The following is a 26,264-nucleotide window of genomic DNA, read 5'->3' on the forward strand; positions in this document are numbered from 1 at the left end:
AGGCAACATAAGCCACAAACCGAGTAGCATCGCAACATGTGCTACTTCTAGTTGAGCATCATTTCAGATTGGGCACCGCCTCATATCAAGTATCAGTTCAAGATGACATCTAGTTACTTCAGCCCACACATGGAATGTGTTTGTACCATACTTAGGGCCTTCGTATTTAGATCTCGTATTAATACTCGGGGGACTCAAATGTAATTATGTAATAAAGGAAGGGGCAAATATGTAATAAGTGATGATTCCTTATTCTATAAAAGGATTCCTCACTCTTCTTATTAGGGGAGGCCAATTCTTAAGCCTGAGATCCCCAAAGCCTGTCACCATCTCAAAGCCTCTCATATTCATTACAGAGGGTCTCTCTCTCTCACAATACTCTAAGAGAAATACAATATCAATGTGGACGTAGCCCAAACATTGGGGTGAATCATGATACATCTTGTGTTATTTACTTTCTTGCAGATTCATGGTCAGATTTATGTTGTTCCAAGACCCTTTCGGTTTTGTGCATCAACAGATTGAATTTCAAGTCTCCAGCCAAAAGACTCTTTTGACTGAAGACTTGGGGGATTACTGTTTATACCATACTTAGGGACTCTGTATTTAGATCTCGTATAAATACTTGGGGGACTCAAATGTAATTATGTAATAAATGAAAGGGTAAATATGTAATAAGTGAGGAGCCCTTATTCTATAAAAGGGCATCCTCACCCTCACAAACCTCAAGCCTTATTCTCACATTACAAAGCTCTCACCCTCACAATCCTCTCACAAACAGAGAAATACAATATCAGTGTGGACGTAGCCCAAACATTGGGGTGAATCACGATACATCTTGTGTTCTTTACTTTCTTGCAGATTCAGGTCGGATTTACGTTGTTCCAAGACCTCTCTGGTTTTGTGCATCAACATTGTTTATGGTTATGCATAAATGCATTTAGAGCTTATTGTCCTGCACCCCGGTGTTAGTGTTCCCTCCCGAGGCCAGGGCACAGCCTTCACGTGATTGTTCATCTCTCGCACCGCACGCTCACCTTGGATCCAAGTTTGGTGTTAGCCTATCGTACAGACCACAATAGGTGGTTCCGACTCGTAGGTGACCCGCGATTCGTCGCATTGCTTTCACGTGATTGTAGCACTTGAGTGTACTTATTTACACCCAGCTTGTCGTACATACCACAATAGGTGGTTCCGACTCGTGTGCAGGCATAAGTTGATGAGTTGTAGGTCCAGCTGTATAGGTCACGTTAAGTGATTCCAGCTAATATATTATTTGACATCGATTCATATCACCTGGCTTACACATTTTATTGCTAAACATTTTGACATGGAATACCTCTTTTTTCACTACTTTTGAGCATTGCTTTTATATATGTACGTATTATTATTTTATGGGAACTATTACAGTGAGGGGTTATAACGTTTGCATAAGGTTTTTATTAAAACTTTATTTTTAGGCCCACTCACCTTTGTTTTTCGCCGCTCCAGGTTTTAGCTACTGGATGTTTATATCGACGAGGATTCTTGGCGAATCTTAGTATAGGTTGTAACATCCCACATCACCTATGGGAGTGGATCCTCTATGCCTTATATGTACATGCCCACCTCCAATTAGCATACGGCCTTTTGGAAGCTCACTGGCTTCGGGTTTTGTAGGAACTCCGAAGTTAAGCGAGTTTGCGCGAAAGCAATACCAGGATGGGTGACCTACTGGGAAGTTCTCGTGTGAGTTCCGAGAAACAAAATCGTGAGGGCGTGGTCGGGACCTAACGCAGACAATATCGTACTACGGCGGAGTCGAGCCCGAGATGTGGTAGTGGGCCCGGGTCGGGATGTGACATAGATGGCTACCTCTGAGGGTATAATATTTACCCATTATACTGTACTTTCCTTATGCTCTGACGTCGCGTGTGAAATGAGTTCATTTTCGCTCACAACGTACTCTTGTCTTAAGGTACTTTTAAGTTTAAATTTATTCACATTTTCCACATCACTACACTTTATGGCTTCGTCACCTTCCAGGTGTCGGCCATCACAACTTGATTCGGAGTCCTAGTGGACATTTCAGGTTGGGGTGTGTCAGTTTTGTTGATGCACAAAACCGGGGTGGTCTTGGAACAACGTAAATCCGACCGTGAATCTTCACAAACGCTCAGGAACACAAAGAACACAAGGATTTTATCGTGGTTCACCCCAATGTTTGGGCTACGTCCACACTGTAGTTGATTCTGTTTCTCTGTAAGTGTATGGATACAAGTGTTTGGGGAAGTCCCCGGAGAAAGAAGAGAAGGGAGAGGAGAGCCTCGGTGGTATGAGGTCTCTCCTGAATGTAATGATAGCTTCTCTTAGCCTTCTTAGGCTTGGCTCTTTTGCCTTCTCTAGAATGAGGGGAGGAGTCCCATTTTATAGAATAAGGGGCTCCTCCTCTTTTACAAAGTATGGGTTTTGGTGTGAGGCCCAAATACAAGGCCCAAGGCCCAAATATACGAGGCCCAATATATGGTACCAACAGGAGTCCCCCAAGTCTTCAGTCAAAGGAGTCTTTTGGCTGGAGACTTCAAATCCAATCCATGTACGGGCCGAAGTGGCTAGATGTCTTGAACCAGTACTCAACCCAAGGTAATGCTCAACATAAAGCAATACTCGGCTAGAGGTATCACACGTTACGAGACTACTCGGCTGGAGGCGATACTCGTTGCGAGGCTGCTCAGCTCGTGGTATTCCTCATTGCAAGTATCTACTTTATGTCGACATGCACTCAGTATGAGTTGATTCTCGACATGACTCGGGTCTGCTTGTCGGGTTCGCATATTGGGTCTATGTGTCGGATCCGCGGATCGGGTCCGCAAGTCGGGTCTTTGAATTGGGGCCATACGTAGGGGCATCAAGTTGGGACTATCTGTAGGGTCATCGAGTTGGGTCCGGGCACATAGGTGTCCCAATAAGCGAATGTCCGAGCAAGTGGGTGTCCGGTCAGACAAGAGATCATCATAAGCACGTGGCTCATCAGTCTATAAGTTGGTAGACTTCGTTAATCAGCAACAACGTTAATCAGTGAACCTAGTTGCTCAATAATTCCTGACAATAAATGACAGTATAAGTACGACCGTATAATGAATAAATCAAATTGACAAAGTTTGTCAAGGCAAAATATTGTACTATGTTCTTCTATAAATAAATAATTTATTCAGTCGTGTGGTAAATGATTTGTATCATATATCAACAATATAACAGGTATTGCCTAAATGTGTGTGTATATATATATAATCATGAATAAATGATTTATTCAATTGTTTGATAAATGATAGGTTGCATAAATCAATAATATATTAGGCACATAATATATATATATATATGTATAATGATGTTTGATTAATGAAAGTCAGGTGGTCAAATAAATATATATATATATATATATATATGGCAGACAGCTTAAAGTGGAAGACAAAGTCCTCATAATTCCTTATCTTTTTCGTTGGATGCCATCGAATTTGCTAGTGGGCGTGATCCTTTTCAGAAGTTGGTGGTATCTTCTTTCTATCCGCGACAAACTGAGTGATCTAATCTCACTCAAGGACAAAAAAATCCAACTGGGACCAAACCATCGATGAGGGAGAAGGCTGATGCTGCTACTGGATGCATTCAGTTTTTGTAGTTTATGGTAGTAAGGATTGCGTGCTTGATCCAAGCCTATTTCGTGAAGTCTGTTTGGTCGTCCCCCCTCCAATTATATGAACTTCAACACCTCAGATGGTTTCAGATCGATTCCCGGGGAAATGATGCCAAATATTGCAGTCCCCCATGTCGCCAAAACAGCCACAGAGGCAGATCCGTGTCAGTACGACCTTGGCTTCAGCCAAGGGATCTTGGGGATTGACACCTTGTCATTGGTGTCGCCGTCATCCACTTCTAGTCCACCGTCGTTCTTGAAGATAAAACACTGTACGTGCTGCACCACGTTCGCAGCTTGACCTGGAACCCGTTGCGTATGGGCTCCCACTCGGACTTCCAATCGACGAGCTTGTCTAGCTCCGCCTGGTTGACTTCATTAAGTAAAAGGAGGTCGGTGGCGGTGAGGTAGAGCCCGTGGCAGCTCTTGAGGTAGACGACGTGGGATTTGTTCTTGATGAGCTCGACCGTCTATCGGGCATTTCGGGAGGTGCTGTTGCGGCTCTGGCGGACGGACTCTTTGTTGTCATCGGCGACGTGGTACTTGTCGAGGTGGCTCCGCAGCTTCACCACCCTGGCGCTGTTAAGGAAGCAGTAGCAATTTAGAACCACATAGAGAGAATGAGCCGCTTCCCAGCTTCCTCAGTAGATTCCTGGAAGAGGAAGCAAGGAACATGGGCTGGGCTTTCTTGGGTTTTTTGCAGATTCACGATGGAGATTGTGATATGAAAAAATGAAAAGAGAACCGACGTAATTTTTTGTGTCGTTTCCCACAGACGGCGCCAAATGTTGATGCACAAAACCGGGACGGTCTTGGAACAACGTAAATCCGACCGTGAATCTGCACAAACGCTCAAGAACACTCAGAACACAAAGAACACAAGGATTTTATCGTGGTTCACCCCAATGTTTGGGCTATGTCCACACTGTAGTTGATTCTGTTTCTCTGTAAGTGTATGGATACAAGTGTTTGGGGAAGTCCCCGGAGAAAGAAGAGAAGGGAGAGGAGAGCCTCGGTGGTATGAGGTCTCTCCTGAATGTAATGATAGCTTCTCTTAGCCATCTTAGGCTTGGCTCTTTTGCCTTCTCTAGAATGAGGGGAGGAGTCCCATTTTATAGAATAAGGGGCTCCTCCTCTTTTACAAAGTATGGGTTTTGGTGTGAGGCCCAAATACAAGGCCCAAGGCCCAAATATACGAGGCCCAATATATGGTACCAACAAGTTTAGTATCAGAGCATAAGTTGAGCAGTATTGCATTCATTACATGTGTGATGTAAGTATTCTTGGTTCTTGAACCTAAATGTTGAATCTTGCCACCTCGTTGAATACGAAAGATGTATTACCTTTTTCTAAGTCTTGTGTGACTTAGTCGACTTATCGACCTTTTAGAAAATTATTTTGGCGAACGCCTCTATAATTATAAGCGAAGAATTCCCTTGCCAAGGAAAGATGTAGATTTGAGATAAGTTGATGGCTCTGAAGAAGGGCTACTATATTGATAGTTGTGTTTCCAAATGAGAGAATTACCTACCAGTTCCACTACTAACTAGTCATTTCTTCCAACCTTTTGAGTTAGGAAACCATAAATAGTCTTGATTCATTGGTAGTACCCGTTAGTGTATTACCTATTAGAATCCCTATGAAGTTTTAGTTTTCGTCGAAATTTTCAGAAATGTCTTGTGTGACAATGTGGTGTTATAGGGGTAGCACTTGATGAAAGAACATTTTGGGACAATCACTTTTGGTCCCTGATAACACTAATCTTTCCAAACGCACTAATGATCATTCCAGATCTTCAGAGGAAGATCGACTTCCGTTTAAGTTCGTCCTAAAGTAGATTATTAGAACATTTTTCCAACCTTAGGACGTTCTAGCCAACACTAGTTCCCGAGTTTTCTTTTGGTGCTGTACTTGTCATTTCGACAAGGATAGGCACCAGTGTACGAGTTATTATACCTACAGATAGTAGAAATCTCTGAAGTAGTAAGTATTTTCTCTAAAATTAGTAAAACCACATCACCGGACCAATTCCTTATCAATCGTCCAAAACCAACTATCTGAGTGGGCTTTAACCTATAATCAGCCTATGGTGGCACTATTAATTGACTATATTGTTCGATATCCAGGAATTGTCAACAAGTATTCTGGTGGTATAACTTCAGATACTGGACAAAGGCTAGTATCCAGGAGTGATACCATTATGCCAAGACGCTAGTTTACAGTTTCAGGGTAGTGAACAATGTCAAAATATCGCATATGTGTCAATTAGCGACGTGACTGGTAGACTGATTAACAGTGACTACTTGTATTAAGACAGTAAACTCATGGTTATGTTAACCATATTACCTATTTAGGTATTCAAAACTTCTTCGACTAACCACTTCTCGATCACTTCCACAGGTAGACAATAGGATCGAAATACGAAATGATATATCTTTGTTAGGATGTTTTGAGTGTCGAGAAAGCTATGAAGACCTTTTAGTTTGTATCGTAGAGTTGGTAAGTAGTTTAGCACGTTTTGAGGATGTATACCTTTGGCGTCTTTTCTCAAAATTCTACTTGGGATACCACCGAATGCAAGAAGTAGAATACACCAATGATCCACCTTGTTAACATCACATTTATTCTCCTTATTTCTTATCGAACAACTCCTACATCAGTTTTCCTTATGACTTTTCATACAAGTCTTATTTCATTGAGAGAACTTAGTCACTAAAGCTTACTGATTAGGGAATTACCCAATCAAACACTTGTTTAGGGAACTTCAAACCTATTCGTGAGGGCGAAAGACTGAACCCTATGTTTGTACCTAGACTTTGGCAACTTGATTAAGTGACGATTAAAAACCGTTTAAACCTTACTTCAAACTGATGGTCTAGTCGACCAACCTTTGGAACCCGAGTTTGCCTCTATGGTCTGACGAATTCATAGTGGTCTTATCAATGACCTTTTTATCTACCTCGACAGTGAGACCAAATTCTCTAAGCTCTGTTAGTCAGCTTTATACTAGATTCCTCGATCGTAAACTTTGATTAAATTGATACTCTTCTTGGGAGATGTGATCTCAGCGGACGAGATTCTTTTCTTTTTCCCAAAAGGTTGCAGCGAAAGAAAGTTGAAATTCTCACAAAGTATTGGGGAATTTCGAGATATCTTTGGTCTTGTCGATTTTATCGACAATTGGTTAGAGATTTTTTGGCTATAGTGTTTTTCCTCACTCACAACTGAGGAAAGTTAGTTTAGTTGTGATGTTAGTTATGAATAAAGTTCTGACAACCAAATTGTTGTCTCAACCTACCTTTGTGTTACACTTTTCGATGACATTGATGATTTTGGAAATCCACGATGACGTGTTCTTTGGATGTTTTGACTGTGTAAATGCAGCATGATAGAGTATCACTTATATTTCCCAATGGTTAAAACCGTTTGAAATGAACCATCCTATTCATGACTTAGAGTCAATTGCTATTATTTTCATTTGAAATATCGGATGACACTTTTCGGTGAGAAACGTGTCTAAAACCTTTACCAACCTTAGATTTCTCAAATACATCTTCATTTGAGATAAGCTAACATCTCTGATAGCGATGTTGGAAGAACCAAATCAACGTCTACGATTACACTATCGTGTATTACCCCGGTGGTGCAAACATAGTTATTGAGCACCTTTAGCTTGTCTACCCTACTACACTTGGTATTTTTCTTGAAACAGAGAATCTGTCTAAAACAATTGCTTGGATATTGAAATGTAGTTGTGATTAGAATTCTTCAATCACCCAACAAATACTCTCTATTAAACGAATTTTTACCGTTGGTGAATGAATACTCCTGAAGCTACCATTGTAGCAAGATATCATAAATTAATTTCAGTTACGTTGTATTCGAGAATTGTTAGACTTATTTGACTCTCAAACTCTTGAGTGTTCTTTTAGCCTCTCGACATATTCTGTTTTCGCTAAATTCGAGAGGAATTTAATATGAAGATGCTCGTTAAGGCGATGTGGACTACATTGTACGACTACATGGTACATTTGTCACTTTTGTATGTCACGATGAGTGGTTCACTTCCAAGCATTGAGAAGTCTTCTTGAAGGCTATGAGTACGAAGTTGTTACCCGGTATTGCACTCTATCATTAGATTAATGGTTAGTCTTAACAAACTACACAGACATTCGTGTACGTGTGGCGTTTTATTCGTTCGGCATACTTGGTAAGTTTGTAACAGACATTTATTTTATTAAGGTTGTGTGTAACTCCGGTTACACTTTTGATTTTTGGGTATGACACTGTTTAAGACTATTTATATTATTGATGATATTACAAGAGAGGGTAGTTCACGAGCACGATCGAGGCTTTGACCATACGATTTATGTGTATTTCTCAATGGGGGGCAGGATGGTAATATTGCACCCTCGAAATTTTGTTACTTACGTATCGGGACAACAGTGAGTTGTTGGTATTGCGGGCTGCAGACCATAATATTAAGTAACTTATTTGTTGAACTCATTGAGTAAGTGGACATTTAGGTCCGTCTACGTTAGTATTTTAGTTATTTATACGTTTAGTTATTTATTTATTATTTGATTTCAGTACAACTATTTCTATAGTATTACATATACGTATTTGGACATTATGCTTTTATACGTCTATTTTTGACCCTATGCTTTTATAAAAGTATGAGCTTGGAGGCATGAAAGAGGAATAATTGTAATCCGATCGCGACGGAATGACATTCTCTTTTATACAGCCGCTCTAACTCGATTTCTTCCTTGTATATGTATTTATATACATATTTTCTCCTTATTTTGAGTATTTTACATTTGACAAGTTATTTTAAATTTTGGGGATGAAATTTTTCTTAAGGGGGGTAGATTGTAACGACCAGTTCCCAATTTTACGGTTTTTATTAATTTAGAAGAGTGAAAGGACGAAATTGCCCTTAGAGACGAGGAGGTTGACTTTTTTTTACTGCCATGTCATGTCACGTAAAATCTATTTTCTTGGCATATCCTCGTAGTACTCGTCGCCACGAACGCGTGGGCGTAAACATAACGTAATTTGGAGTTATAATGAAGAAGTTATTAATGATCAAAGTTGAGGGCAAAATAAATATTTTCCATTAATTTGGAAGGCTTTAGAGAATCTGGAGTGCCACGTGTGCGGCTGAGATGAAAATGGAAGTGAGATGGATGGAGGAGATGAAGGAAGCAATGAGAGAAATGAGGAATGAAACCGGCCAATAAGGAAGAAAGGAAATGAGGGAAAGGAAGGAAGGGAGAAGGAGAGAAAGAAGAGAAAGGAGAGAAATAAGGAATGAAACCGGCCAATGAGGAAGAAAGGAAATGAGGGAAAGGAAGGAAGGGAGAATGAGAGAACCGGCCTAACCCGGTTTCTCCACCCGACCTACCAACTTGACCCGCTCATATCTCCTTCATATGAATTTCATTTGGGTGATCTTGGTGTCCATGGAAAGCCCTTGACAAGCCTTACATCTATGTAGTGTTAGATTACCCAATTTCTTTCCCATTTTTCCAATTCGTAGCCACATAGTCCATGACTTTTCCGGCGGCTTTAATCTTTTTTCGGTGGCTTCGGCGAGTTTCACCATCGATGACCACCACAAAAAGACTCCTCTCAACCCTAGGAGCAAGGTCCAAGCCTTGGATGAGGCGTCAAAGTTCGTTTTGGTGACAAATCAACAACTACCCAAATCAAGGGTTTCTGACGGGTTCAAGTCGATTTGGAGCCATTTCAGGCCAAATTGGACTTGGTCACAGGTATAAAAATTGTTTCCCTTACTGAGATCTATTTGCCTGTAAAATTTGGTAATTTTTAGAAATAGTTGATTTTTCCGGCGAGTTAAGGCGGCTGACCACCACCCATGGTGGCGCATTGCCAGAGGGCCGTCGATGCTAGTTTTAGGATAAATTAGATGTCTTGAGTTTAGTTCTGATAATTGTATGATGTAGGTTGATCTTTAGAACCTAAATTCTCTACGATACGTTAATTGGTCATTAATGAATCGACGATCTGACCATTGGATTGTCATCAAACTTTAATATATTATAGTACATAGATTTTGAGGATCATAGGAACTTACTAATTGGGAATCCGATATATGGATCTTCCCAAATTGGATTTGTAAGTTCATAAAATAAAACGTTAACCTCCACTTGAATTTGCAATTGGCAGATATCCAATCGTTGGATCGTAATGAAGCTTTAGTATGATGTTTTAGAAGCATAATTTGGATCTTTGGAAGTTAGGGATAATAAATTGGAGATGTTGATCTTCTTGATCAAGTTACATAGGGTTGTGGACCCTACCGTCGATCTTTGACCAACGATTAACTTTTGGTCAATGGATCTCAAATCATTCTAGACCGTTCCTGGGGATGTGTTTTATGTAAGTTACATGTTGATTGGTTGTATTGTTTATGGTTATGCATAGATGCATTTAGAGCTTATTATCCTGCACCCATGTTAGTGCTCCCATCTGAGACCAGGGCACAGCCTTCACGTGATTGTTCACCTCTCGCACCACACGCTCACCTTGGATCTAAGTTTGGTGCCAGCCTGTTGTACAGACCACAATAGGTGGTTCCGACTCATAGGTGACCAGCGATTCGTCGCACAACTTTCACTTGATCGTAGCACTTGAAAGTACTTATTTACACCCAGTTTGTCATACAGACCACAATATGTGGTTTCGACTCGTGTGCAGGCATAGGTTGATGAGTTATAGGTCCAGTCGTACATGTCACGTTAAGTGACTTCGGCTGACATATTATTTTACATCGATTCATATCACCTACCTTACACAGTTTATTGCTCAACATTTTGACATGGCATACCTTTGTTTTCACTGCTTCTGAGCATTGTTTTTATGTACGGACGTATTATTATTTTCTGGGAACTATACGGGTTTTACAGCGAAAGGTTATAACGTTTTCAAAAGGTTTTTATTAAAACTTTATTTTCAGGCCCACTCACCCTTGTTTTTCGCTCTTCCAGGTTTTAGCTGTTGGACGTTCATATCGACGAGGATTCTTGGTGAATCTCAGTATAGGTGGCTACCTCTGAGAGTATAATCCTTACCTATTTTACTGTACTTTACTTATGCTCTGACGTCGCGTGTGAAATGTGTTCATTCTCGCTCGCAACGCACTCTTGTCTTTAGGTACTTTTAGGTTTAAATTTATTCACATTTTCCACATTACTACATTTTATGGCTTCGTCACCTTCCAGGTGTCGGCCAGCACAGCTCGATTCGGAGTAAAATCAAAATATATTTAATAAATGAGGTTATTAATGTATCAAGGGACTAAAATTAGATATTGATCTTACTCATGGTTTTTATCTAAAATCATCTTTACCAAGGATTAAAGTGAAGTTTTCTTTTAAATGTATTTCATATAACTTGATCTCAATATAATTGTGGTCCTTTCATGAATGATTAAATGTAGTGACTGTATTAAATACACATTCACATTATTTATATATAATCGTCAGTTGATGATTGTATTAAGTGCATATAAGTATGAGAAGTAAACAATTTTCATAAAACTAAAAATAAAAAACCAAATATTTCAAACTAAAAAAGGGAAACAAAACAAAATTTAATTAAACTAACCAATCAAAGATTGGGTACAAACCATAAAGGTGCATTATGCAACTGGGACAAAGAACGACTCTTAGGGCAACTAAAATGTCTAATACTCTTATTTGTGAAGGAAAAAACTCCATACTCATATCCGGATTCCGGTGAGTGGTAACATGGGTAATCAAATGCAAAATAAATATTGTTTCTTTTAACCTTCTGACCATGGAGATACATTATTAAAAGCAATTCTGGAAAGAAAAAGAAAATAAACAAAAGAAGGCATATGAGGCGGCATTGAATCGAAACCCGAGATCGTCGTTTTTGTCATTTAGGGGCCATGACCTGTTTTGTACCCCTTTGGACAAACAAAAAATTAAAAAACAAAAACAAAAAAAAAACGTGTAGCCAACGGGTATATTGGATTTGGTGGAAAAAACGTCAACCGAACCCCTAATAGCTAATACCACGGAAAAGAAAAGAAAAAAAAGAAATTGTACCAATTGGACTAAGAAAAAAGGAAAATACAAAAACAAAACATGTGGCCAAGTTACCGGTCCGCAACGGTGACCGTAACCCTAATACCACAATTGGAAAGAAAAAATAAAAAAAAAAGAATACCAAAACTGGTGGTGGGCCCCCAGTAAAAGTTATTTGAAAAGAGTGCATTTTTGCTCATCACTATATAGTGTGGTGTATGTTCACCATCTTATTTATCATCATTAGATGAGTTTGAATTTCGAGATTTGTGGTGAGCATACACCATATTAAATTGTGGTGAGCAAAAATACTTCCATTTGAAAAAGGCAGGCATGCGGGCCCAAAAACTTGTAGGGCATATCTGGAAGGATAGTATAGAGGCATGTCCGGAAGGAGGGTATAGAGGCATCCGCGAGTGAGGGCGAGTGGGGATATTGGATCGTTATTTCTTGCAGTGTTTGATATGTCTTTGTTAGAAAAATGGACTATATGAAACAGGATTATCATTATATTGACGTCTTGCAATAGTAATACAAAATTATTGAATCAAAACTCCACATGACGTTAATTACTTTATATAATTTAATCTCAATGTAGTTATGTTCCTTTCATGAATGATTAAATGTAGTGATTCTATTAAATACAGATATTCACATGATTTATATATATAGTGCATATAAGTATGAAAAGCAAACTATTTTAAAAAAAAATAAATAAATAAATAAACCAAATCCTTCCAACCAAAAAAGGCAAACAAAACAAAATTTAATTAGACTAACCTATCAAAGATTGGGTACAAACCATAAAGGTGCAGTATGAAACTGGGACGAAGAACGACTCTTAGGGCAACTAAAATGCCTAATACTCTTATTTGTGAAGGAAAATACTCCAAAGTCACATCCGGTTGATTCGTAAGTCGGGTAATCAAATGAAAAATAAATACTATTTCTTTCAACCTTCTGACCATGAGCGTACGATATAACGGCGGAATGGTGGTTGCTCACAAATAATATCCGATCACCAAGTTCAACAACCTCCCTCCATTGTGGACCACCATCAATATCACACTCCAGTTTGAACACTCGAAATCCTTTAGTCTTAGGTGGCTCAGTGTAATGAAGGGTCTTTCCAAGCATGACCTTATCCCAAGGAGGATAGGATATTAAACCCGTCTTTCGTTTAGGCTTGTATGCATAGTCTGCCTTATGAAAAATCATAAACAACTCCATAGATGCAGAATCTTTTGCTAGGTGAACGAAATCACGGCCTTTGTAATGCTCTACTCTTGATCCATCATAATCAATTTTAACGAAAGGAAGTGGAAAAAAGGAAGGACGTGTGTTGGGATCAAGGGTTATCAACTTAACGACCCTATAGCTAAGAGGACCGCCATTGCCTTTGGTGTCTTCGATCATCTCAAATACCATTAAAAACTTGGACTCTAAGGACGTTGTAGCATATAACTTACCACCCAGTATAACTATACCATTAACAAAGGGTACGTCTTCATCAATCGAGCTCCATGATTGATCCCTTGGCCTACAATAAGTCAGATGACCCTGTTTGCAAAGACAAACCACAAAACATGGCTCCTGGCTGATTGTTTTTGGTTCAGAAGAGGCAATAATTTTAGAAACGGAGAAGTCAGGACCATTGATGCAGTGGCAGGGAAGGGTGGACTGCGACGAGGGGAGCATCACTCGATCACCAGATATTGGATTGAAGAAGAAGAATTCTATTTTAAAACTAGGGTTCTGACAATTTTCTAGGTAGAATGACCAGGGTTTCATAAAACCCTCTGGACGTCTCAAAGCACTGTCGACCATGATCAACCATCCCTCTATTGAGCCAACACAATCCATCCTATTCATTGTACAATAAAAAATTGTATTTGGCCATGATCGTAGAAATTTATGATCTTTCCAATCACCTGGACTTAAAACGCGATGATCTCTAGTGGACATGGGATGAGAGCTTAACATAAGCCATGGAACTTGATCCTGAGCAAGGGGACGGCATGATTGAATATTGCTTTTAATAATTGCTTGCCATGAACGGCATACTGCAGCGCATCGAACGTAATCTGATAAGTCCAGTCGTCGTAGAATCAGTTGCATAACATCTCCCGCGAGTTTATTGGACCAGGGGCTGCCGTCCTCTACTTTCGAGATGATCATTCTTCTTCTTCTACTTATTATGAAGATGATCATTCTGAACTTCTGGCCAATGAAATCGAGAATGAGCAACACAAACATTCTTGATAGGCGGTAGTATGTTAACATAGGTGGAAGAATTCTTTCCGGATATGCACGTATAAGTGCCAACAATGCCAAAATCACAGGGTTAACGATTATGGCTCCGCCGAAACTCAATATTAGAACCCATCCACGGGGTTCTCTGCGGCACATAAAAAAACAGAAAATGGACTGTTAGGAACGGAAAGTGTAAAGATAGCCAGATTAAATGCAGGAACAAAAAATAATTCTCCTACAAAGCCGCAATTAAGAACAAAGAATAATATAGTGATTTAGAGCACATTTGCATATACATATATTGCACATAAAACCTCCAATTGACGAAATATCTTTAGTTTGTTATTAAAATTGCAGACTTTGAAGCTTATTACCATCACGAATGAAATATTTGCAGTTTCCAAATCAATTATCTACAAAGTAACAGATGAGACATACATTAATACTTGATTATCAATCACAAGGGCACTGGGGCAGTAACCAAGTGTGCATGTGATTACCTTATGTTTTCGTAGCCGCAGTCCATCAGTAGGCGCCTCATCGTGAAAGTTTTGAAGAAACCCTAACTAGAGTAAGGCTCTGAAAGTTTTGAAGAAACCCTAACTAACCTAATTAAGGATCTTGACTTGCGTGTGCACTCCTGGTTGGAAAAATGAGCGAATTTATATATACATACGTGTTGTTCCCATGTTCTTACGTGTTTATCTCTAATTTTGTGAGAGAGTCTTGGTCTTATCCTTGATCTCTAGTGAAGATAAGTATTATCACTACTTTGATTTAATTTATCCATTAGAATCACGTGTTATAATTTGAATTAAATAAATAACTAGACTTATTTTTGTTTTGAATACAACAGAATTGCTGTTGATCGTGCTAGCTCTTTCTTACTATTTCTTTTTATTTCTTTTTCATTAGTTTTTCCCTCCTCTTATGCTATTTATTTTCTGCTATTTAAAAGGAGAAAAATATACTTTCCGTAAACGTAGGAAGAGCAATCCCTGTGTACTGAAAATAGGGAAAATAGTTTTGAAGAATCCCATAGAAGTCGTAACTTCGTAAGTCCTTTATGATGCCACTTGGGAGGATTTTTAGGGCTCGGCCGAGCAGTATTCCGGATTTTACTTGATTATCAACCACAAGAGCAGTGACCAAGTGTGCATGTGCCCTTGGATAAATAGAGTGGAGTTGCAGGAGTTGCATACTAAAGATTCCTAGAGTCCCTAAACGAATTTGTACCCCTTGGACAAAAAAAGAGGCAAATAGAAAAACCAAAAACATGTAGCCAACGTGACTGCAATTATATTCGTGCAAAACTTCCTCAACCTAAAGCCCAATACCAAAATTGGAAGAAGAAAAAAAAGACACGAATATGTCGCTTTTATTCGAATTCAAATCTCTCTTTCACAAGTTAAATGAATTTAGAGCATCGAAATATGTTATATCAACTTGCATGGTCAGTCTTATTATCCTTGTACAATACAGAGAAAAAGTTATACATGTACAATTCTGAAAGTCAAACTTGTGATGCGCCCGAGCTAAATGGACAAAAAACAATTAACATTTTGTATAAAATTGTTTGGGCCTAAAAATATTGTTTTGGGCCGATGTTAGATCTTTTTCGGCCCAGTGTTGGATAGGCCGAGTTTAGATTCTTTCTCGGCCCAGAAGTCATGTACAGGTGTCATTGGGAGATATTCAACCCATGGGCCGCGCGGTCGAAGTTGGCCATATCCTATCGGAAGTTGGGAATTTAGACGAATCTTGTTATGAGAAGGAGTTTCGACAGGATCAGGATGCTGAGACTGAATACGGTCTGATAACGAGTTACGTTCAAAGTCCGAGTAGGAATAGGATTGGCTGAGATAAAGTTGGATCATGAGAAGGAGTCCTAATCCGGGAGTGATTGGGATTCAATACAGGTTGGCTGCTATAAATAGGGAGGGAAGACATCGAAACAAGCCTCTCCAATTTAACACACAAATTGCCCTGCGCACTCTCTCGCTCTACGCGAAATCTCTCAACAACCTTGAGATTTTTGTTTTCCTCTTTTCACCGACACACCTTCAGTTTGGATAAACAGCACTGTAAAGGCAACCGGCGAGCATCTTCAGTTTGGATAAACAACACTGTTGCCGTAGAATCAGCTGATCGTAGAGCATTTTCAGTTTGGATAAACAACACTGTTGCTGTAGAATCAGCTGATCATGGAGCATCTTCAGTTTGGATAAACAGCACTGCGACAGGGCCGACTGGTTACCTATCAAAGTCTCAGTCGAGAAGGATTTTTGAATCCTTATCGGCATAGGTCATTTCGTTAGCCTTCTCGGTGAAGCGAGGTATTACAAGTTATTATACTTGGCACGTTCAACGCCAAGTCGTTTATGATTGGTTACTCATAAGTAGGATTTAAAGTTCGGCATTCGGACGACCGAACCACTTTCACAATCAAGACGTATATTCGTTTTGAATACTTGTGTTCTTATACTCTGGTGTCGATTCAGCGTGCTTATACTCTTACGAATATAATCACAGTGACTGAATCCAGTGCCGACGATTTGTGAACTTCACAAAACTAGTAGCTTTGGCTTCAAGCTCTAGAACCTAAAGGCCGAGGCGTGTTCCTTCCTCAGCCGCAATCACAAGATCGAGAAGTCAGCCGCGCACCCAACGCAACATCAACAAATTTTACTCCTCGGCCCAGCTCGGCCGATGAGTTGGCACGCCCCGCATACAACTGAAGGACGTAGTTAGCTTACTAATTACTCGGCCTGCGCACCACGTAGGCTTGGTAGTTTTTAGGGTCAACAAAAATATATATACGTGACCGGATTTAAATATATAATTTGTTTACGTGCTTGCATGACTATTTGGACAAAAACAGTAACATTATCCATCAAGGTTGCACTAGGCCCTAGTTGCAAATGAAGAATTTCTCCAAATGGACATGAATATTGTTCACCAATCAATTTAATAAATAAAACTGAATTCATTTCCTGGTTCGTAATCCTTAAAACAACAAATAATGACTTCATCTCTCAATTATTTACACAAAATTGCAATTGTATATGAATATGTATATGTGTGTGTGTGTGTGTATCAATGCATAATACATAACATTACTATAGGTACGCAAATTTAAATCGCCATGATCGATGTCACTGTTGTGAGATCTCAAACCAATTATTTATTATCACGAGAAAAAAGTAACAACAAAACAATATGTAATTAATTCAAAATACTATTATAACTAGTGACATCTTAATGTTTAAGATGCAAGTAAGTTTCTCTTCGTTCAATATAAATAATGGCGAATGATGATCTCCTTATTTAGGTTTGAATTGGAATTTCTATTCCTGTATAATTTCTCTTTCAAAATTTAAGCTGTGCTTTAATTGGACAATGGGATGCATGCCTGCTACATACTAAATCACACATATAATTATGTACAAGCTCTCTATCCTGGCTAATGCTTTTGTTGGGGTCTCATTAATTTAAGTCCATTTTTTCCTGTTTGGTTACTAGAAAAGAGTGCAACTATATCATCTGATGTACCTCATTTGATGACAGTGTCGGATAACAATATAAATAGGAAATCTTTAAGGGAAGGGATCTCCATTTTTTTATAAAAATGGGGATTAGTTGTGGGGTCCACACTACATCGAACTTTAACGATCCGAACCGTCTATTTCCGTCTATTTTCCAAGTTGCACCTTATAGATCATCCTTACAAAATATTAGCTAAATCGGAAATGTTTAAGCATCTAATTGGGTTCAAAGAAATGAACGAATACTTTGTTATATAAGAAATAATGAAATTTGATCTTGATAATTAAATAGGCAAATGGTTTCGGATTGAATTGAATTTTTGTAAGGATGATCTATGAATTGAGACTAACAAAATAGACGGTTCAGATCGTTAAAATTTGATGTGGAGTGGACCCCACACCTAATCCCCATTTTTTTTCAAAAAATGGAGATCCCTTTGCATAAGGGGCCTGTGTGTGTGTATATATATATGTATATGTATGACATTAGGAATGGTTTTGCTAGAAAAGAGTGCAAGGCTCTTTGACATGTTAGCATTGAAGTAGGATTCTCTCCCCTTTTATTCTCATCTCCTTCCCTCCCCTCTTCTTACAAATTGTTTTTTGTCTTCTTCTAGATATTAAAAAATTAACACAAAATGTTGACATGGTTTAACCGTAACCATTCAAATAGGAAGGGAGGGAAGAAGAGAGACTAGGAAGGGAGAAAATCCTACTCCTTTAGCATTATCCTAAACGATTCGGTCACCTATATACAATTTGTGTATAATGTTACTGTTTTGTTTCATGTAGCTCGGGAGCATCACAATTCGACTTTCATGATTGTACATGTACACTTTTTTATTTGTATAGTACAAGGATCATAAGATCAATCATGCAAATTAATATAATATCTAGAAGCTCTAAATTTATCTAGTTTATAGAAGAGAGATTTAGACTCGAAGGCAAATTATCATTTGTAACTTCTAATAGTGAAATTAGATTTCGCAAAAGTGAAAAACCAAATGGAGGAGGAATCAAGGGGCTGGGACTTTTTGTGGTGGTGGTGGTGGTTGTAATACCTGAAAATTTAAATATATGAATTAGATATTTGTAATTATGAATATGTGGAGAAAATCGAAAATAAATCGATTTATGGTTATGAAAAAGGTGAATTGAGCTTTTAAAGTTTTATTTTTGGGAATTTTAAAAATTTCGTCGGTTTTTTTTGTCGATAAGTGAAATGACGAAAATGCCCTAGTTGGCTAAATTGAAATATAGGAGGACATATTCTATCCTCGTATAATTTATCGTTTTCTTGGCATACTGGGATAGAGTTTGATCTCATGAGCATGTGGGCGAAAACCTTTCGTGAAATGGAGATATAACAAGTAAAATATAAACGAACGAGCGTAGGGGCAGAATGGTCATTTCGCTATGAATCTAGAAGGCTCCATAATTTTGGGAGCTTGTCATGGGAAAAAAAAAAAGAAAGGGCCACGGGTGTGGTTGAGGGAAAAGAAGAAAAGAGAAAAAAAAGGGGTGAGGAGTTTCAGGAGGGGGAGGGAAGAAGGTTGGCCGAATGGGGAGAGGAGAGAGATAGAGAATGGACCAATCACATCAAACCCTTGCCTTTTTCCAGCGGGTTTTCGCCCATTTTTCCGGCGAATCACATCAAACCACCACTTAGAAAACCCTCCATGACCTTCCCTCTTCCTATTACACCCCAAAAGAATCAAGAGATTTGGCCTTGAAATTGGGAAAAACGCACCGGTGGGTGCGACGGTGCTTGCTCGAGATCCATCAATTTTGAAATGATTTCATCCAATTACTACCACCGTTAGACTCTACTTGAGGTCTGGAACAAAACCCAAACAACTATAGGGGCGGCGGAGCACCGGAGGTGACAGATTGAGATGACCCAAATTCTAGGGTTATGGTGGTTCATGGCCGAATTCAGGAGTTTCCTGACCAAATTAGACTTTGGCCCAGGTATAAAAGTTATTTCCCTTGGCTTGCTCTACATTTCTGCAAAATTTGAGAAATTTTAGAAATAGTTAAATTTTCCGGTGAGTCAGGGCGGTCGAGCGTCACCTATGGCGGTGCGTGGCTAGTGGGCCAACGTTGCCTTTTTCATGAAAATTTCAACATTCTGAATCCATAATTGGTAATCATTGGATGTCAAATTGATTGCGAAAACTAATGTTGAATATGGTGGTTACTACTAGAATAGGTTGGAAATTGAGAAAAGAATGAAATGTAAACTACGAAAGGCTTGATCCTGCTTAAGGGTATGTAGGCAGTCTAACAGTGTTAGATGCAGCCTTAAATAATTCGAGAATAAATTTTTAGAATGGAAATTGATCTATAAAGGAAATGGTGATAAAATGGAAATATGATCAGATGTTTGGTAAGAAAATTTTGAAATTGAATCATGGGTGGACTTATTGAAGTCTTTGATAAATGCAGTATCTTCATTTAATGGAGACGATATGTTCTTGTTAGTAGCCTTTAACATATTCTTAGAAAAGATTTCAAGAGGTGTTTATTTCCTCTGTAATGCATTCATGGTTAAAAAATAAGCATTATGTGCTGGGGAGATGTACATAAATGTTGCTGCTAAGGACAGAGGCAGGCCAGAGGAAACATTTGGCACATGATACATACGGGTTGCTCTTTTAATATTATGGGAATCCTTGCTTCCACCTAGCTAGTCTTATGCTAGAAAGTACATTTTGGTTGTCATCAGATTGAAATGATTTATTTTGTAGTTTTTCTGAGAAATAGAAATAAATGGTTAGCTTCCTACTATGTGGAATTAAGCCATTAATTAAGGAATCACGTTTAATGGGGATGGGGCGTTACGGTGGTGGTTGGGAGGAGAAAGAGGGAGTGGGGTGTTTTCTTGGTAGTTTGGGTTTTTGGGATCCCAGCCCTTTTTGGGGATTTTGGGCGGGCACTTTTTGAGGTGTTTAACAATTTCAGAGCTGTCAAGAATGGGGATCGCGATGGGAGGTCGTGCTGATGAGCTGCGTTGGCCCGGGTAACCGGATTATATTGTCATATTAAGGGAATTTTGAAGATAAAGTCGGTGGGAAAATGGTAGGGTTTATTTTAAATTTTTATGGTGGTTGGTATACTTTGGTAGGTGGGAAATTAGAAAAATAGGGTGGGTCTAAAACCACTCAGATATATAGTTTGTCTACGTGCTTGCATGACTACATGGAACATTATCCATCAAGGTTGCACTAGGTGCTAGTCGAACGGGAGTTAGGGTTTATTGCCTAGACGAATTATGTATAAGTTAGTATCTATTTATTTTATAGACTCGAATACCATATGAATTATATTTTACCACATAAAAAATCGACACATTTGCATAAATAGGTATCTTAAGTACGACTTCTTATTATAACACATGCCAATTTTTATGGACCCGAATGTTTGTCCACCGTATGTGGCTTTGCATATGTGGCACGAATGGCGCACTAAAGATTCCCAGAGTCTCTAAACGATTTTGTACCCATTTGAACAAACAAATATGGAAAAATAGAAAAACAAAAAACATGTAGCCAACGGTAATATTGGTGAAAAAAAGGAACAAGAAAAAACGAATTTGTACCAATTGGACGTCTCCACACATCATTCACAGACCAGGCCAATGAGGTCATAGTCTGAGGGGATAGGCCCTTGGTGCTGCCTACATCGTACCAATGTGCTAGGGACTAAAATTGGATTTTAATCTTACATATGGTTATAATCTAAAACTCATTTTTTTTAAAGATTAAAATGAAGTTTTTTAAAATAATAAATATCATACTATTCTCATATAACAAGTTTGGGATTGCACAATATAACAATGAAAGGTGGAGAGACAAAAATGGTGTCGTTCGGATTCCAAGTAAAAAACTGAGATCCGTTTGCATACTCGGATTAAGCTTTGGTTGGATGCTCATTTACTATGCTCTAGCTCACCCCGCCAGTTTCATAAAACAAGGTTGATGTTTTTCATTTTTGTAATAAAGTTAGACGAGTGTAACAACGGGAACTAGTTTTTTAATTTGTCGCATCATTTAGTATTCTAAGCTATGGAACTAAAATTGTGAACCCATATTGTTCCAAGAATACATGAAGCATATATGCTAATTAATAAACACGATTTTTACAAGTAATTATCTATAAGCAACAATTAAGCTTAGACGGGCTTGGCGCCAAGACATAATGATTCCCCTAAATTCAAGCATTCAATTCAACCAAAGATGGACTTGTAGCTTATTTAATTAAGTACTCAACATCTTGAGTTTGATTCTCACCCTTAAATATCGCCCGTCTCGATCTCTATCTCTCCCTCTCATCCATGGCTGCTGAATAATTGCTGGAGGATATTGAGACGTAAAGAAAAGAGGAGTAGTGAAACATACAGGAAACTTCCATGTAAAAAAAAAATTATATATCAATTTTAACTTTAAATATTAAATTACGACCATGGGATTTTTATCAAACGGAGAAGAACAGAAGCTCAGGTGTCTGAGGAAGAAAATTAGAACTAAACAATTCTTTCCACATTATTTCCCTATATGGTATTCGTTGACCACAATCAATCTTCAATGTTTCATAAGGTAATGTCCTGTATTCAATTTTTGACGTTGATGCATCACACAATGATGATTATGGAGACTAAAATACCTCTGTGAGTCTTTTTGACCGCCCCATAAAATATACTGCCTTAATGAAACAACCAGATGCTTCATTTGAAAAATAAAATAAAAATAGTAGAACTTTTTAATTTTCCTATTTATGTCCCATCCTCTAATATATGAATATATATTTAAGCAAAATAGCATTATACCCTTGCATTCCTTTTGCAATCAACTTTATACATTTCATGGATACTATTACTGTTTTTGTCCATGTAGTCATGCAAGTATGTAGACAAACTATATTTTTAAACTTGGTCAGTATATACATTTTACGCAAAATGTTACTGTTTTCGTTCATGTAACTCGTGCGCATTACAAATTTGACTTTCACAATTGTACATGTGCAGGTTTTATTTGTGCCATACAAGAATCATAAGATCAGTCATGCAAGTTGAAATAACATATTTGGATATGCTCTAAATTCACTTAACTTGGGGAAAGAGAAATTTGAACTCAAACGTTCCAGACTCCTTTGCATAAACAGATATCATAAGACCGGCCATGCAAATCGAAATAACATATTTTTGCAGGCAATATTAACACCAACATATCTACTATTCTTGCAAACCAAACACCAGCTTCTCCCTCACATTTGCCCGGCAGCTTGCTCTCCCACAATACAAACCAAAACAACGAAGCAGCCACCTACTGCTAGACCAAAATTGTTGGAGCAGGCTTGGTGTTGTTATTGAAAGCAATTCCGGAAAAATAAAAATAAAAAAAGAAGAAAAAAAAGACGTATGAGGTGGCATTGAATCGGAACCCGAGATCGTCTTTGTCATTCCCCTTTGGACAAACAAAAAAGGAAAATAGAAAAACAGACAAACTTTGTAGCCAAGGGGTATATTGGTGGAAAAAACGTCAACCGAAACCCTAATAGCAAATACCACGAAAAAGAAAAGAAAAAAAAAAAATCTGTACCAATTGGACTAAGAAAAAAGGAGAATACAAAAACAAAACATGTTACCAATGTGACCGGTCCGCAACGGTGCACAACATCAACATCTACTGAAAGCCTAATACCGAAATTGGAAAGAAAAAAAATAAAAAAGGAAATACCAAAAATCTGGTGGTGGGCTACCAGTAAAAGTTATTTGAAAAAGGAAGGCATATCTGGAAGGAGAGTATAGAGGCATCCGCGAGTGAGGGCAAGTGGGGATATTGGATGGTTATTTCTTGCAGTGTTTGATACGTCTTTGTCAGGAAATTGGACGATATGAAACAAGATTATCATTACATTAACGTCTTGCTACAATAATACAAAGTTATTGAATTAAGACTCCACATGATGTTAAATCTATTTTATATAATTTGATCTCAATGTAGTTATGTTCCTTTCATGAATGATTAAATGTAATGATTGTATTAAATACACATAATCACATGATTTATATATATATATATATATATTAAGTGCATATAAGTATAAGAAGTAAACAATTTTCATAAAAAATAAAAATACAAAAAGCAAATCTTTCCAACTAAAAAAAGGGAAACAAAACAAAATTTCAATAAACTAACCTAACAAAGATTGGGTACAAACCATAAAGGTGCGGTATGCAACTGGGACGAAGAACGACTCTTGGAGCAATTAAAATGCCTGATACTCTTATTTGTCAAGGAAAATACTCCAAAGTCACATTTGGTTAATTCGTCACACGGGTAATCAAAGGCAAAATAAATATTGTTTCTTTCAACCTTCTGACCATAAGGGTACGATATAACAGCGGAATGGTGGTTGCTCACAAATAATACCCGATCACCAAGTTCAACAACCTCCATCCATTGTGGACCACCATGAATATCACACTCCAGTTTGAACACTCGAAATCCTTTAGTCTTAGGTGGCTCAGTGTAACGAAAGGTCTTTGCAAGCATGACCTCATGCAAAGATAGTAAACACGTGTCTTGTTTAGGCTTGTATGCATAGTCTGCCTTATGAAAAACCATAAACAACTCCATAGATGCAGAATCTTTTGCTAGGTGAACGAAATCACGGCCATTGTAATGCTCTACTCTTGATCCATCATAATCAATTTCAACGAAAGGAAGTGGAAAAAAGGAAGGACGTGTGTTGGGATCAAGGGTTACCAACTTAACGACCCTACAGCTAAGAGGACCGCCATTGCCTTTGGCGTCTTCGATCATCTCAAATACCATTAAAAACTTGGACTCTAAGGATGTTGTAGCATATAACTTACCACCCAGTATAACTATATCATCAATAAAGGGTACGTCCTCATCAATCGAACTCCATGATTGATCCGTTGGCCTACAATAAGTCAGATGACCCTCTTTGCAAAGACAAACCACAAAACATGGCTCCTGGCTGATTGTTTTTGGTTCAGAAGAGGCAATAATTTTAGAAATGGGGAAGTCCGGACCATTGATGCAGTGGCATGGAAGGGTGGATTGGGACGAGGGGAGCCTCACTCGATCACCAGATATTGGATTGAAGAAGAAGAATTCTATTTTAAAACTAGGGTTCTGAGAATTTTTTAGGTAGAATGACCAGGGTTTCATAAAACCCTCCGGACGCCTCAACGCACTGTCGACCATGATCAACCATCCCTCTATTGAGCCAACACAATCCATCCTATTCATTGTACAATAAAAAATTGGATTTGGCCATGATCGTAGAAATTTATGATCTTTCCAATCACCTGGACTTAAAACGCGATGATCTCTAGTGGACAAGGGATGAGAGCTTAACATAAGCCATGGAACTTGATCCTGAGCAAGGGGACGGCGTGATTGAATATTGCTTTTAATAATTGCTTGCCATGAACGGCATACTGCAGCACATCGAACGTAGTCTAATAAGCCCAGTCGTCGTAGAATCAGTTGCATAACATCTCCCGCGAGTTTATTGGACCAGGGGCTGCTGTCCTCTACTTTCGAGATGATCATTCTTCTTCTTCTACATATTATGAAGATGATCATTCTGAACTTCCGGCCAATGAAATCGAGAATCAGCAACACAAACATTCTTGATAGGCGGTAGTATGTTAACATAGGTGGAAGCATTCTTTCAGGATATGCACGAATAAGTGCCAACGATCCAAAAAACAGAGTGTAAAAGATTATGCCTTCGACCAAATCTACAATTATAATCTTGTCACGTATTTCTCTGCGGCACATAAAAAAAACAGAAAATGGATTGTTAGGAACGGAAAGTGTAAAGCAAGCTAGATTAAATGCAGGAACAAAAAATAATTCTCCTACAAAGCCGCAATTAAGAACAAAGAATAATATAGTGATTTAGAGCACATTTGCATATACATATATTGCACATAAAACCTCCAATTGACGAAATATCTTTAGTTTGTTATTAAAATTGCAGACTTTGAAGCTTATTACCATCACGAATGAAATATTTGCAGTTTCCAAATCAATTACCTACAAAGTAACAGATGAGACATACATTAATACTTGATTATCAATCACAAGGGCACTGGGGCAGTAACCAACTGTGCATGTGATTACCTTGTTTTTTCGTCGAGGTAGACCATCAGGAGGCGCCTCATCGCGAAAGTTTTGAAGAAACCCTAACTAACCTAATTAATAAGGATCTTGACTTGCGTGTGCACCCCTGGTTGGAAATGAGCGAATTTATATATACATACGTGCTGTTCCCATGTTTTAAAGTCTTTACGTGTTTATCTCGAATTTTTTGAAAGAGTCTTGGTCTTATCCTTGATCTCTAGTGAAGATATGTATTATCACTACTTAGGTTTAATTTATCCAACTAAATCGCGTGTTATAATTTGAATTAAATAAATAATTACACGTGTTTGTGTTTTGAATACAACAGAATTGCTGTTGATTCTCTTTCCGTAAACGTAGGAAGAGCAATCCCTATATAATGAAAGGAGGGAAAATGGTTTTGAAGAATCCCATTGAAGCATGACGGAAAATGAAGTCACAGGTCCCTTATGATGCATGGCTAGGATCTGATGAGACCACTTGGGAGGATTTTTAGGGTTCACCTTCGGAGGACTTTTAGGGCTTGGCCGTGTAATATTCGGGATTTTAA

The 26,264-nt window shown here is 38.4% G+C and overlaps 1 pseudogene; it reads right to left on the reverse strand.

Annotated features, from left to right (window-relative positions):
• Positions 1 to 23,803: 23,803 nt before the first annotated feature.
• On the reverse strand, positions 23,804 to 25,811 carry LOC126631106 (uncharacterized; annotated as a pseudogene).
• Positions 25,812 to 26,264: the final 453 nt, after the last annotated feature.

This window comes from Malus sylvestris, chromosome 8, assembly GCF_916048215.2.
Source record: "Malus sylvestris chromosome 8, drMalSylv7.2, whole genome shotgun sequence".
Taxonomy (NCBI): Eukaryota; Viridiplantae; Streptophyta; class Magnoliopsida; order Rosales; family Rosaceae; genus Malus; species Malus sylvestris.